Genomic DNA, 16,576 nt, shown 5'->3' with positions numbered 1-16,576 from the left:
TTCACTGCCCTACTTCAGGAGTATATCAGTTCTCCAGCCCTACATCACTAGCTTCTCTACAGGGACCTTGATCGTTTTCTCCCTCTCACATGACATCACGTTAGTCCATTTATATTGATGATATCATGCTGATAGGACCTAGTGAGCAAGAAGTAGCAACTACTCCAGACTTATTGGTAAGGCATTTGTGTGTCATGGAATAGGAGATAAATCCAACAAAAATACAGGGACTTCACCTCAGTGAAATTTCTAGCTGTCCAGTGGTGTGGGACATGTCTAGATATCCCTTCTAAGGTAAAGATAAGCTGTTGCATATGGCCCCTACTATGACCAAAAAAGAAGCACAATAGCTAGTTGGCCTCTTTGGATTTTGAGATAGCATATTCCTCATTTGGGTGTGCTACTCCAGCCTATTTACCAAATGACCAGAAAAGCTGCTAATTTTGAGTGGGGACTGGAACAAGAGGAGGCTCTGTGACATATCCAAGCTGCTCTGTCACTTGGGCCGTATGATCTAGCAGATCTAATGGTGCTGGAAGTGTCAGTGGCAAATAGAGATTCTGTTTGGAGCCTTTGGCAGGCCCTTATAGGAGAATCACAATGCATACCCTTAGGATTTTGGAGCAAAGCCTTACCATCTGCTGCAGTTAACTACTCTTCTTTTGAAAAACAGCTTTTAACCTGCTACCGGGCCTAAGTAGAGATTGAACAATAAACTGTGGACCACCAAGTCACCATGAGACCTGAGTTGCGTATCATGAGACCTGAGTTGTGTATCATGAGCTGGGTGTCGTCTGACCCACCAAGCCATAAAGTTAGTGCGCACAGCAGCACTCCATCATAAAATGGTGATGGTATTAGAGATAAGGCTTGAGCAGGTCCTGAAGGCACAAGTAAATTCCATGAGGAAGTGGCCCAAATGCCCATGGCCCCCATTCCTGCCACATTATCTTCTCTTTTCTAGACTAGAGCTATAGCTTTTTAAGAGTTTCTTACAGTCAGTTGGTTGAAAAAGAAAAAGTTTGGGTCTGGTTTACAGATCGTTCTGCACAATATGCAAGGACAACCTGGAAGTTACAGGTTACAGCTATAGCACTACAACTCCATTCTGGAATGGCCTTAAAGGACAGTGGTAGGAGGAAGTCCTCCCAATGGGTGAAACTTCAAGCAGTGCACCTCATTGTTCATTTTGTCTGGAGGGAGAACTGACCAGAAGTATGTTTGTATACTGACTCATGGGCTATTGCTAATGGTTTGGCAGGATGGTGAGGGACTTGGAAGAAGCATGGTTGGAAAACTGGTGACAAGAAGGTCTGGCAAAGAGTTATATGGATATGCCTTTCTGAGTGGGCAAACAACAAGAAGATATTTCTGTCCCAGTTGAATGCTCACTAGTGGGTGACTTCAGCAGAGGAAGGTTTTAATAATCAAGCGAATAAAATGACCTGTCCTGTAAGATACAAGTTGTCCTCCTTACTCAGCCACTCCTGCCATTGCCCAATGGGCTCATGAAAAAAGTGGGCATGGTGGTAGGAATGGAGGTTATGCATGGGCTCAGCAGCATGGACTTCCACTCATTAAGGCTGACCTGGCGATAGCCAGTCCTGAGTGCCTAATCTGTCACAAGCAGAGACCCACACTCAGTCCCTGAGTTGATCAGCCTGCTGCCTGGTGGAAAGTTGATTAAACTGGACCACTTCTACCATTTCTGCTGGTCTACAGGTCTACAGGTCTTAGTTCGAAGAGGAGGACTGCTCCTACCAAGAGATGCAACAATGATTCCATTGAAATGAAAGTTAAAACTGCCACTTGGCCACTTTAGGATTATAATACCACTGAATCGACTGGAACAAAGGGATTACTGTTCTTTCTCAGGTGATTGATCCTATCAAGGGAAAATCAGACTACAGCTACACACTGAAGGTTAAGAAGAATTTTCCTGGAATACAGGAGATCCCCTAGGGTGTTTCTTAATACTACCATGCCCTATGATTAAAGTCAATGGAAAACTGCAACAACCCAATCCAGGCAGGACTACCCATGGCCTAGAAACTTCAGGTATAAAGATCTGGGTCATGCTACCTGGCAAATAACCACAGCCAGCTGAAGTACTTGCTCAGGGTAAAGGGAACATGGAATGGATAGTAGAAGAAGGTAGTGATAAATATGAACTACGACCACATGACCAGTTACAGAAACGAGAACTGTGATTATATTACTATTTCCTCCCCATTTTGTTAAGAGTGTTTGCATTTGTACATAAGCAAATATCTTGTTTTCCTCTTACCATATGACATAAGTTGTATTGTTCACGTTATAGTATTTAAGTCACAGGATATGAAGTTTAGAAGTAAATGTTACCTAAGTACTTGTACCATATTCTGGAGATATGTAGTAAGTTTCCAGTTGTATGCAGGAAGTTGAGTGTTGTTAGGCAAAACATATGCCTGTTATTGTCTTCTGTTTGGAAATTAAGTGTGTTTCAAGGTGATGTGTATAGCTGCCAAGTTGATAAGGGGTGAACTGTGATGGTTAGGTTCTGGTGTCAACATGGCCAGGGGATGATGCCTGGTTGTCTAGTCAGGCAAGCACTGGCCTGACCATGGCTGCAAGGGTATTTCAAGGCTGTTTGATAAACCAGAAGGCTGGTGTATTAAATCATCAGTCAGTCGTTTGTACCTGTGGCTGATTACAACTGCAGTCAACTAAAGCATGTCTCCCTCAATTAGATAATTCAATCAGTTGAAGGCTTTTAAGGAAGAGGAGAGATTCTTTCACTGTTTCTTCAGCCAGTGAGTTTCCCCTGTGGAGTCTGTCCAGACCCTTCATCAGAGGTGCCAGCTTCACAGCCTGCCCTGTGGATTTTGGACTAATCCATTCCCACAGTTGAATGATACACCTTTATAAATCTCTTATTTACAGATCTTTCCTGTTGGTTGTATTTCTCCAGAGAGAACCAACAATATTATTGCATTGTAATTTAGATATATAATCCACTTTTTACTTTTTGCAGGTTGTAATATGCAAATGTACAAAAAGTAATGATTCATCTATGTTTTGTTTTTGTTTGGCATGGGCAGGCACTGGGAATCGAACCTAGGTCTCTGGCATGACAGGCAAGAACTCTGCCTGCTGAGCCACCATGGCCTGCCCCATCTATGGTTTTTGACATAAAATATACGAAGATATAATTTGTTACAAGTTCTACAAAATGTCGGTGGATGGTAGAATGTAAGAAAGGTATTCATATGTGCTGTTGAAGTTAAGCTGATATCATAAAAATGCTGAAAATTCCATAATAAACTTACGAGAGCTGATAAACGAATTTGGCATAGTGGTGGGGTACTAGATCAAAAGGCAAAACTCAGTGGTTCTTCTATGCATTACTAATGAATAATCTGTAGAAGAAATCAAGAAAATAAATCTATATAATTGTATCCGTTAGGGTTCTCTAGAGAAACAGAATCAACAGGAAATATTCATAAATATAAAATTTATAAAAGTGTCTCACATAAACGTGGGAACACAGAATCCAAAATCCGTAGGGCAGGCTGTGAAGCTGACGATTCCAATGGAGGGTCTGGATGAATTCCACAGGAGAGGCTTAGCCGGCCGAAGCAGCAAGAGAGCCTGTCTCTTAAGAATCCTCCTTAAAAAGCTTCCAGTGATTAGATTAATTATCACTTATTAAAGAAGACACTCCTCTTGGCTGATTACAAATGGAATCAGCTGTGATGTAGCTGACGTGATCATGATTTAATTCTGTGAAATGTCCTCATAGCAAGAAACAGGTCAGCACTAGCCCAACCAGACAAACAGGTACAACCACCTGGCCAAGTTGACATGTGAACCTGACCATGACAATAAATGAAACAAATAAAAGAATAAAATGCCTAGGAATAAATTGAACCAAAGATGTAAAGGAACTATACATGGAAAATTACAGTACACTGGATTAAATGACTAAATATTGTGAAGATATCAGTACTACTCAAAGTGATTTGCAGAGTCAATATAACCCCAATCAAAATTCCATCAATTAGGTGGGCCACGGTGGCTCAGCAGGCAGAGTTCTCACCTGCCATACCAGAGACCTGGATTCAGTTCCCAGTGCCTGCCCATGCAAAAAAAATTCCATCAGCTTTCTTAGCCAAAATATAAAAGCCAATCATCAAATTTGTATGGAAAGGGAAGGAGCCTGAATAACTAAAAGCATCTTGAAAAAAAAAGTCAGAGAACTCACATTTAGACTAAACTAATTACACATAGTCAAAGGAATGAAAGAGGACCCCTATACAAAAATTAAAGTTGTCAAAGACCTAAATATAAAAACCAATACCATAAAACCCCTAGAAGAAAATATGGAGGAACATCTTCAAGACCTAGTAAAAGGAGATAGCTTCTTAGACCTTCCGGCCAAAGCCCATGCAATGAAAGAAAAAAAAGATAAATGGGAATTCCTTAAAATCAAATACTTATGTGCCTCAAAGGACTTTTTCTAAAAGGTAAAAAAGCAGCCAAGGCAATGGGAGAAAATATTTGGAAACGGTAATATCTGATAAGGGTTTATATCAAGTATATGTAAAGAAATCATACAACTCAACAACAAAAGGACAAACAACCCAATTATAAAGTGGGCAAAAGATATGAATAGACACTTTTCTGAAGAGGAAATAAAAATGGTGAAAAAGCACATGAAAAGTTATTCATCTTCAATAGTTATAAGGGAAATGCAAATCAAAATCACAATAAGATATCATCTCACACCTACAAGAATGGCTGCCATTAAACAAACAGGAAACTACAAATGTTGGAGAGGTTGTGGAGAAACTGGAACACTTATTCATTGCTGGTGGGAATGTGTAATGATACAGGCACTGTGGAAGACAGTTTGTTAGTTCCTCAAAAAACTGAATATCAACTTTCCCTATGACCTGGCAATACCACTAACTCGGTATATACCCAGAAGAGCTGAAAGCATTGACATGAACAGATATTTGCACACCGATGTTCGTAGAAACATTATTATCAATTGCCAAAAAAACAGAAACAATCCAAGTGTCCTTCAGTAGACGAGTGGATAAACAAATGTGGTATATACTATGATGGAATATTATGCAGCAGTAAGAAGAAATGAGGTCCTGAAGAATATGACAACATGGATGAAACTTAAGGATGTAATGCTGAGTGAAATAAGCCAGACAAAAAAGGATAGATACTGTATGAATTCACTAATATGACCCCCTGGCAAATGTAAACTCAGAGTCTTAAAATGTAAAGTATAGGGGACCATAGTTACCTAACATGTACAGAGTAGTTAATGAGATATAACTTAAAAGTATGGGAATGAATAGAGGTGATGGTAGTTCATTCGTGGGTTTATAAGTAATAGTGCCATATTGAAGATGAATATGATTGAAAGGGGTTGTTTAGAGCCACCTCACCATTTAACACTACAAGTATAAATAAGTTCTTGTATGAACTACTTCAAAGTTATGACCTTTGACAAAGAGTTAATAATAGCGGAGTATGTGGGAAAAACTACTCATTGCATACTAAGATATATATTTAACAGGAATACATCACTAGTACCATAACAATACTAGGAGTACATAATGGCGGGGGGGGCAAGAGTTAAGGATAGTTTCGGATTTTCTGTTTGGGGTGGGTGTGTCTATCTGTTATTTTTCTCTTTGGGGCAATGAAAATTGTCTAAAATCGAGCATGACAATGCTTGTACAATTAAGTGAGGTTCCTGTGAAACATAGTTTACTTTGGATAGAATATATGGTATGTGAATATATCTCAACAAAATCTGCAGATTCGAAATAAATAAATAAGCAGAAAGATTCAAGTGCTAGAACAAATATGGAGAGAGATTTATACCTATTCAGAGTTGGTAGAGTGGCAAAATGGGGCAGCCCCTCCAGGGTATAATGCAATGGATCCACAGGAGGCTAAATATAGGGTGCCAAATGAATAGTCAATCCCATTACTGGGAATATACTCAAAACAATTGAAAGCAGGGACTCAAAGAAACATTTACACACTGATGTTTATGGAGACATTATTCATGATACCCAATGGATAGAGGTTGCCAAAGGGTACATTATCTGAGAAGAAGGGTAAACTGTGATGTATACATATGATGGAATATTGTGCAGCTGCAAAAAGGAACAAAGTCATGAGGCATGCAATGAGATGAATGAACCATGAATACTTTCTTTTGAGCAAAATGAGCCAGAAACAAAAGTATTAATATTTTATGGTCTTTTTAAAGAAATACTTATAGGAAAATTGGAGCCTGGATTGTAAAGTCTTACAGCAGTCACATTTATTCCTGAGCTTTAAGTTTTGCCTCTAAAATCTGAGATACATGGTATTTTCCTAGAACTTGGCTGCCTGTGTGACATCTAAGGCTCAGAATTGGAGTTCTGCAGCTCTGAAAGTCAGCATTCCTATGTATTGCAAATGTTAAAGAAGCTGAAAAAGAGATCAGGCTTCAGTTAGAGATAAAAACATAGCCTATCTGACTGGGACTAAGGTAAATATGAATACAGGGTAAGGGACAATATTGTCTGTATTTTGGAACTTCAGCTACTATATGAGACCAAGGTTAAAGAGCTTTATTTTGTCCAAAACATAAATTTTCTGTAGTATACAATTAATTTAACATGACTGGACAGTTCAGTTAAATAGCCTAAACACATGAAGCCTAGAATTGGGAACAAGGTTTTGCAATTCTGTATAGCTCAATGTAATATCCAGATACACTCCAGAGTATGGTGGGTAGATAATTGAAAAATATTGGCAAAATCCCTTGAGGGACTAGAGAAAAAATATGGAACTATTAAACTTTCTCACCTTGGAAATCCCTTATACTCTCTCAAACATTAGGGACTCCCAAGTTAATAGCCCAAGCCCTTGATCTTGAGGCTTGCTCTTATGAAACTTATCTCTGTAAGGGAGAAGCTAAGTCTACATATAATTATGCCTAAGAGTTACTTCCAGAGAACCTCTTTTGTTGCTCAGATGTGGCCTCTCTCTCTCAAAGCCCAACTCTGCAAGTAAAATCATTATGCTCCCTCCATATGAGACATGACATCCAGACATGTGAGTCTCCCTGGCAATATGGGGCACGACTCTCAGGTATGAGCCTGGCCCTGACACCATGGAACCAACAATGTCTACCTGACCAAAAGGGGGAAATAGTGAAACAACATAAGTTATCAGTGGCTAAGAGATGTCAAGTAGAGTTCAGAAGCTATTCTAGAGGTTACTAATATGGAAGCTTCAGCTAGATATGGTAAATTGCCATGGTTTACAAAGCCCCAACCAATAATATTCCTGTAAATTCTAAAGAATACCCAGGGCTCTGAGACTCTATAAAAGTTTCACTCACTAAGTTTATTTTTCAAAATAACCTAAAAATAAATGGTAACCTTCATATGGTTCCTAGGCCAGATAATTCCTGAACCACAGAGTTACCAGTCTCTCCAAAAGCATCAACCAGTTGCATTCCTCTACACCATAATGTCAACACTCCTTTTCAACATAAAAAAGTTAGAATGGTCATTGCCCAAATATCCTTAAAGATTGGGAGAAGCATCAAAGAAGAATGAGATGTAACAAAGAAGATAGGATTTAACAAATGAGTATGACTACTGAATCATTATATTAAGATTTCTTTTTAGTCCCCAGTGTCTTAGAGCAGCTAGAAGGAAATACTCATGCCATACTTTGAAATTTGTTCTATATCGTCTTGTAAAATGTACTTTGAAATGTATTGTTCTTCATATATGTTATATTTCATGATAAAAATGTTAAGAAAAAACTTATTAGAAAGCTACAACAATCAAAACAGTACTGGTGTGATGACAGACATATTGAATGAGGGAATTGAACTGATAATTCAAAAAATAAGTCCTCGCATCTATGGTCAACGATTTTTGACAAGAGTGTTCAAGTCCACTCAGTGGGGAGAATATAGTCTCTTAAAAATGGTGCTAATGCCGGAGACCCAAGTTCAACTCCTGGTGTCTGCCCATGCAAAATAAAAAAAAAGAAAAAAAGAAAAATGGTCCTAGAAAAGTTGGATATCCATATGAAGAGAATGAAGGTGGAGCCTTACCTTATGCCATATAGAAAATCTAACTCAAAAGACGTAAATATAATAAGCCAATATATAAAATTCCTAGAAGAAAACATGGAGGCATCTTTAGTACCTTGTGTTAGGCAATAGTTTCTTTGACTTTACACAGAAATCATGAACAACAGATAAATGGGACATCATCAAAATTAAGAATGTGTTTGCATCAAAGGACTTCATCATGAATGTAAAAATAAAAAGAATGAGAGGAAATATTTGGAAACCACATATCTGTGAAGATTTATTATCAATATATAAAGAAATCCCACAATTTAACAACATAAAGTCAAACAACCGAGTTAAATAAGAAGCCAAGTCTTGAATAGATATTCTCTAAAGAGGATACACAAATTGCCAATGAGCACATAAAAAGACGCTTAACATCATTACCATTAGGGAAATGCAAATCAAAACCACAAGGATTTACTAATTCACACCCACAAGAATGGCTAATAATTTTTTTTAAAAAGGGGGAAATTACAAGCATTGGAGAGAATGTGGAGAAGTAGGAATACTCATTCATTGTTTGTGGGAATGTAAAATAAAAGCAGCCACTGTGGAAGACAATTTGGCAGTTCCTGAAAAAGTTAAACATAGAATTACGATATGACATGGTTTTTCAAAGCACAAAAGATTTAAAAACAGAGGCTCAAACCGATTCATACTAATGTTCATAGTGAGATTATTCACAATTGCCAAAGAAACCCAAGTGTCTATCAATAGATGAACAGAAAAACAAAATGTGATAGCTATACAATGGAATATTACTTAGTTGCAAAAAAGGAGTGATGGTCTGATACATGTGGCAACAGGAGGAACCTTGAAGATTTCATATTGAGTGAAATAAGCTAGACATAAAAGGAAAAATATTGCATAACCTCACAGATATGAAATAATTAGACAATACAAAGTAATAGAGTCAGTAACTAGAAAAACTGATTACTAGAGGAAAGGTAGGGTAGGGAATGGAGAGTTAATGCTTAATTGGTACAGTGATTCTCGGTGGAGTGATGAAAAATTTTTGATAATGGATGGCAGTGTAGTAGCAAAAGATTATGAATGTAATTAGCACCACTGAATGTGACATTTAAATGTGGTTAAAAGGGAAAATTTTAGGTTGCATATATGTATTAGAATTAAGATAAAAAAAATCTTAATCTTATAAGAACCCAGAGATCTGTACAATGTGAACAATGAGCCCTAATGTAAACAATGGACTATAATCAATAGTATAATTACAATGATTTATTTCATCACATGTAACAAAGTTACCACAATAAACCAAAGTGTTAATAATAGGGAAAACTGTACGTGTTGGGGTGGAGGGATTATATGTTAACTATTTTTTGCATGATTTTTCTATAAACCTTAAATAATGTCCATGTTCCCTTCACTGATGATGTTTTTTTTCATTTGTAATTAGATTGTCTCTGAATATAGGAGTGTCTGTTCTTGAACCACTATCAGTTTCTGAATCATCCTCTAATTACATAGATATAGGTATTACTTTAAGAAGTATTTGGTAAATTATGTTTTACCAGCCTAACTACGTTCCTTTCTCAGGTAACATAAAATTTATGATAAATTATCATTTGCTGCCAAGATTCTTATTAAACTTATTGAAATAACCAAATTCTCCATGTTGATTGAAAGTGATTCCAGGTTGTCTCATTTGTTTTTCAATCTTAATATTGATGAAATTGCAAACTATTTCCAGATGACAACACTGAAAATGAAATTGTTTACTGTCACTAATGTTTGAATATTATGTTTTTATATCTGTTCTATATCTTTTATCTGTCTACATATCATGTGTATGCAGATAGCTGCCCAAACGATCCCTTTAGCTTTTCCTCCAAGCAGAACAAAACAACTGTTCATTGGCTATGTGTATCTGAATGATTTACCATTATTCCAAACTCAACATTAATCTGTACTTTCAAGACTCTGCTTCAGTTTTTAGTGTTAAAAGATGATGGTCTGGTGCCTGCCCATGTAAAAAAAAAAAAGAAAAAAAGAAAAGAGAAAGATGATGGTCGCTAAGGTTCTTTTAAATTCCAATATTTGATATTAGTAGAGTTCTTTTTACCTTATTGAAACTAATCAGCATCTCTTCAATGATTACTTTCTGTTTCCTCACCCGTAATCAATTGATCTTATAGCTTTTTGTGTGAAACACTAAATAATTCACCTCTGCTCTTTAATAAACTCTTTACAGCTCAGTGAAAATAGAGATTATCTATGGCATTCATTTGTTGAGAACACATTTTTAACAAAGGGAACGAAATGACTAGACACAATGTAAAACAACTGAAATTTGAACTTAGTCTATTGAACAAAATTGATGGTTGTAAATGTAAGTAATTTCAACAGAGAGTGCATTTAGAATATAAAATAAGAGATGCTGAAAGCCTGTGTAAGTGCCAAATAGAAATCTGTGGGATCACTAGCTGAACCTAGAAAATGAAGGACACCAAACTTGCATTTTCAAAATACACCAAAGTTTAAACAAAGTTTAAAAGTTTTTCTCTAGCAATTAAAATTATGATAGTTTTTTTAACAAGAGAAGTTGTACATTTATGAGAAAATCATGCATAAAATACAGACTTCCCATATACCTACAATAGATTTTAATGAATAAAATAACCAGAAAAAAAAACACACCAAAGATTTTTTTTTTTACGTGGAGACTATTTAATGGATTGAGGAAGATGTTAGTAGGGTCACAGTAACAGAAAAAAATAGTTTCAAAAAGAATTTGGTAAGTGCTTCAAAGAAAGTGCGTTATGTGAAATTACAAGTAATTTAATGGCTATAATCTGAAATGGGTTTACTGGCCTCCTTCGTTCTTTTCTTTGTCACGTCTCTTTCTCTCTGGCCATTTTATAAATTTTATAGTAACACAGTAAAAGCTTTTCTACGAAACATCAGTCTTTCTATGAAAAACCATCCATGGATCTGGGCTTATATTTGTTTTCTACGTGGCAGACATAATCAAAGTAATAAAAGTATATAACTATTATTTCAGTGTAATTGAGTGTTCACATATGAATACTTTCAAGAAGCATAATCTATATAATATATACTAAATGGCAACCCTGAGTTTTGGCACACAGCCATGAAATATACAATTAGAACGTTTAAAGACTTCTTTGACTTACTTCCCTTTCATCCTTCTGCCCTTCATATGTGGAAATACTTCTTCTGCCTCTGCCACTAGGTTCATACCCATCATAGTCTCTGGTGCTAATTTTATCTGTGACAAGGAAAATACTAGCATTCAATTGTAATGTTACTATTGGTCCTGTTGGGTATTTAGTATTTCCATTTCTTCTTCTTCATAGATAGATATCAATTATTAAAGTAATAATTATTATTAAATTATTTTTAATATTAAAGTAATAATTGATGATCTACCTGGTAGGGAGAATAGAGTTGGGTCTATATTGCATTACTTGCAATGTAAGTCCAAAAAGTTTGGACGTTATTTGTGATTGAGTCACTTTAAAAGTTTAAGCTCATACTTACCTGGCAGGGGAGACACCATGATCACGAAGGTGGTTTTCCCAGGGCGAGGCTTATCCATTGCACTCCAGATGTACTGACCCCTGCAATTTCCCCAAATGTGGGAAACTCGACTGCATAATTTGTGGTAGTGGGGGACTGCGTTCGTGCCCTCCCCTGAGGGAGGTTTTCAAAAGTTAGATGTCATTGGCTGTTTCAGGTGTTGACCCTGAGTCTTTGTCGGTTATCTGAAGTGCGGACTGAAGTAGACTGGCCAGTTATGAGTCTGTAGGTGGAGGGTCTTGCAATCTTTCCAGTAGGCTTCTCGGCTTCACCAGTGGGGTGCCCAACTAGCCACTCAAAGCAGTACCCTACCATTTGGGGCCTGTGCAAAGCCACGAGCGGGGGCGCGCCCTCCGTTAGGATGGGGGAACAGTCCAGCCACCTAAATTAGAGAGCTTCTGAAACCTCTGTAGTCTACCCCACTTTTCCTGTAATGTGATAAAATGAATCTGAGTCCTCTTTAACTTGCAGGGAACCTTGAAACGTTTCCGTTACCTAGGCAAATGGTTCCTTACCTTGTCAACGACACATGCCTGCTCCTCCGCGTGACGTAGGTCGGATGTCACCGGATCCAGGCGGACCACTGACTTCCATTTGCAAGACCCTCCCCAGTGCAGGGGGAGTTGCCATTTTGCAAAGAGTTGACAAGTGCTGGGAGTAAACAAGTGCTGGGTGGACCACTGGCAACCCAGTATTCAATCATTACTTCTAATAGATCCTGATTTTGTCTGGAGAATTGCTCACCAAAAAAAAAAAAAAAAAAAAAAGTTTAAGCTCAGAGAAGCATGATCATATAAAAACATGCCTTAGAATAAAATTTAGAAATAAAGTGCTGAATGGGTAGGAATAGAGAATGTCTAAAGAATGAAAGTACATTTAATGTGTGTCTTAATTTGAGTTCCCTGAAAACGATAGAGAGCTGTGTGCAGAGAGTTTACTGAGCAGTGTTTTGAGAGGTAACATATAACAGAATGAGGAAGAGAAGACAAAACGGGGGAGAAGGAGCTGACCCATAATCCTTGCCATTGAGTCCTGAGCTGATCCTATGAGGAGCCCTTCAAAGATGTATTCATTTCCATGCATCAGTCAATCACTGAACATGTGCTCCCCCAAGAGAGAGCATTACCTTGAGTTATGCAGTTCCCTGTATCTGTCCCAGAAAGAAATGGAGCTGGGACTCCAGCAGCTTGTATTCCCAAGGGCTGGGAGATGGATAGGTTGACCTCAAGGAAAACAAAACAGTATCTTCTATAGGCCACGCCATACCTTGTTCGGATCCACTTGCTTCTTATAGCAGGTTTGTTGCATGTGGTAACAGTTTCTGTAGAATTTTTATTGATCATGTTTCCTGGGAAAGTTATTAGAGAAAAGTGAGCAGATATATTATAACAGCTTCTGTTGCAGTTGATTTCAGGGACTTAACTGATACTTATCATACCCCTTCTTTCCACCTGTGTTAGTTTCCTATGACTACTGTAGCAAAGTACCACAAACCATATGGCTTAAAATAACAGAAACTTGTTTTGTCATAGTTCTGCAGGCTAGAAGTCTGAAATCAAGGTGTGGACAGGGCCATGTTCTCTCTGAATTCTAAAGAGAAGATCTGCCTTGTCTCTTCCAGATTCTTGTAGCCTCAAGCATTCCTTGGCTTGTGGCAGCATAACTCCAATTTGTCTCTGCTTCACATAGCTATCTTCTCTATCTCTGTATGTCTGTGTCTCTCTGTCCAAATTTCTCTCCTCTTATAAAAAGACACAAGTCACAGTGCATTAGGGCTCATTAGTCCAAAATGGTGTCATCTTGACTAATAACATATGCAAAGGCTCTGTTTCCAAATAAGGTCATATTCACAGGTACTAGGGGTTAGGATTAGAACATATCTTTTGGGGGAACACAGTTCAACCCATAACAACCCCCTTTCAAGTCCTCATTACCTTGGACTAGTACTCCTGTTAGATAGAGGAGCTTGCCTGGTAGAGTGATTCAGACCATCATCCCTGGATACCATGGTTACCAGACCCTTCTCAGGCCATGCTGCTTTATTCATCCATTTGCTATTACAACTTGGCATGGAGGTATTAAGAAAAGCTGTCACAGACCACCTAAACACTAAAGAAAATCATCCCTGTCCTCTCTGTGCAAGAGTAGTCCCAACTATTCCTGATTACCAAGGTCAGTAACCCCTGCCCGTACAATGACTCCTTTCCTTGCTACTATTTTTTTTATTGAAATGGGAACTTAAAGTTTAGTTGGATTCATTCTATTACCACCAATATAATTCAATGGGACTTTTACTCTGTCCTCAGGTTGAAACTTCTCCTCTAAGAACTAGGAACCTGGAACCACAGAGTTTACAATTACAGTCCTGGAGAAGCACAAATTTCCCCACATGAATTGCTAAAGGTGGTATGCTTCTCAGTCTTCATATGGTTTGTCTCCATCCTCTGAAGCATGTCTTACCATGGCCTACCAAATTCCTGTTACTTCCTGTTCACCTGGTCCATGATTTTAATAATATAGTGGACACGTGATGCCCTGAGGAATGTCCAGAGAGACTAGTCCATTCAGACTATATTGTGGCAGTTGAGAGGAGAGAAAGAATAGTCTCAGAGAAGAATCATGAATGTATATTCTAACCTGCCCCATGTTGAATGTGAAGTGCTTCTAATCCCCCATTTTGATGAGAACAGTAAAGAATGTGTTTGACAGATCATCAGCCACAATCAATTTGCCTGAAGCAGCATTAACCTGCTCCAGCCAAAACAGCAACCAACAGAAAAGCTGTAATTGAAATAACTACTAAATAGTTTGCAGTGGTCAAATGTTACCATTAAGACCTATCTGGTTTTGTAACGCCTATTGACTTAAATGACAGAACCATCAATTTTGCCACCTTTGCCATCTTTAGCCTCTGATGATGGCACTAATCTCTACCATCTTCCTCAGGATGTGATGATATTTTATATTCTTAATTTCACCAGTGGTTGGGGGAGGTGGGCCATTTCATAAGCTTCCATTTGGTCTTTCCTACTATGATAGCTCTTACCCTACAGGCAAAGATCCACCAACCAAGTATGAAACATCCTTTAAATTATACATTTGGGGCTATGAAGTAATGACCACTGGGTGGGTCCATGGAGCCTCTGGCCCCATTCTGAGACGAAGCTGGAGCAGGACTCCATTTATTACCTCAACCCTATTTGTCCCCACTCTAACAAGGAGGGCATGATGGCACCGTGGGCCACAGACACAATACCATTTTAGGTTGGGTATCCAAAAATTCTTAAAAGTTCTGAATATTCTGCTCTTCTTATCCTCCATATACCAGCTGTGATGGAGTGGTCACTGACAACTAACCAATGAGTGATTTATTTTCAAAATGTCATGTTACATTCTGCTTCCTGGTGTCACACCTAATAGTAACTCTCTTACATTGAATTCTCTGTAAATGGACACGGAAAAAAAGAATTTCATGCAAATGTTTATTTGGGGTGTTGAAACATACACTTCTAAGGAAGGGTAAGGAAAGCTGACTTTCATTTCTCTCATGGAGATATAAGAGAGCATGTTTTCTGTAAAATAATAATTGTCTCCCTTACTGGACTGTGAGAAACTCAACTACAGACATGTTGCTGCCTGTGAATTTGTATCTTAAGGCAACAGCGCAACATTTACCACATACAGATGCATTAAAAGGTTGTTAATTGAAGGCTAAAGCATGACTCAATTTATATTATTATAACAAAGGAGAACTAGTTCAGAAAGCCACTATGATAAATGTTCATAGTATGTGACATATGGTCACCATCTAGCACTTTAAAATATTCACCTTATTAAAGTCTTGGAAGAACCTTCTAGATTATAATTGCTATTTAAGCAATTCCATATATATAAAAATATCCTCATAAGATTAAATGTATCTCATGTTTGATGGTCTTTTTAGGTATTTTTTTATAATAAAATAATAATAACAATAACTATTATTACCATTTCTTGTTGTGGTGGTTTGAAGCTATATGTACCCTGGATATAAATGTTCTTAAATATAATCCATTCCTGTAGGTGTGAACCCACAGTAAATAGGTCCTTTTGATGAGGTTACTTCAGTTAAGGTTGGCCCACCTCAATCAGGATGGGCATTAATTATATTACTGGAGTCTTTTATAAGTGAAGTGAAATTCAGGCAGTGAGAAAACTTCAGAGAGCAGCCAGAAACTGAAGTTCAAGGGAACCCTAAAGAGAAAGGAGAGGAAAGGAGAGGAGGCCATGTGCCTTATCATGTTACAAGCTAAGAACCAAGGTTTGCCAGTAGCCAGCTCCAGAATGCCTGCCACAGTCTTCAAGAAGAAAGCATTGCTTTGCTGATATCTTGATTTGGACTTTTTCCAAATCTCAAGCTGTGAGCAAATAGATTCCCATTGTTTAACCCAACCCATTTTATGGTATTTTCTTGAGCAGCCTAGGAAACTAAAACGATTGTGCGATTAATTTATGTCAGGCACTGTACTATATCCATATAATGTGTCATTTAATCCTTACATCAATCCTATGATGCAGAAGCCATTATCATTTCCATTGTATAGATAAGGTAACTGAGGCATTAATACCTAATATTACACTACAAAGGCGTGGAAGAACCAAGAGTCTGCTTTTAATTTTTGTTTCTCTGTTATATTAAACTGTTTCAGACATCCCATTTCTATATAATCCTCAGCAAAGTGTTAAAATTCAATGTAAAATCAGATTCTGGGGTTGGAATGCTACCTCTGGCACTTATCAGTTGTGTGATCTTAAGCAAATAATTTAATCTTATCGTACCTCAGTTTACTCCTTTATAAACCAAGTCAATAGCAATAGATC

At 37.7% G+C, this 16,576-nt stretch overlaps 1 protein-coding gene and 1 non-coding gene across 3 annotated transcripts in view; both read left to right on the top strand.

Annotated features, from left to right (window-relative positions):
- Positions 1-16,576, top strand: part of SGCZ (sarcoglycan zeta) — a 528,743-nt gene that overhangs the window by 378,846 nt on the left and 133,321 nt on the right. The window lies entirely within an intron of this gene.
- LOC143670060 (U1 spliceosomal RNA) lies at positions 11,670-11,833 on the top strand. The gene has a single exon (XR_013169241.1). It is a non-coding gene; the product is annotated as a U1 spliceosomal RNA (small nuclear RNA).

Source organism: Tamandua tetradactyla, chromosome 26 (genome assembly GCF_023851605.1).
Source record: "Tamandua tetradactyla isolate mTamTet1 chromosome 26, mTamTet1.pri, whole genome shotgun sequence".
In the NCBI taxonomy this organism is placed as follows: Eukaryota; Metazoa; Chordata; class Mammalia; order Pilosa; family Myrmecophagidae; genus Tamandua; species Tamandua tetradactyla.
Note: the sequence above shows the minus strand (reverse complement) of the source record. Positions and strands in the feature narration are given on the sequence as shown.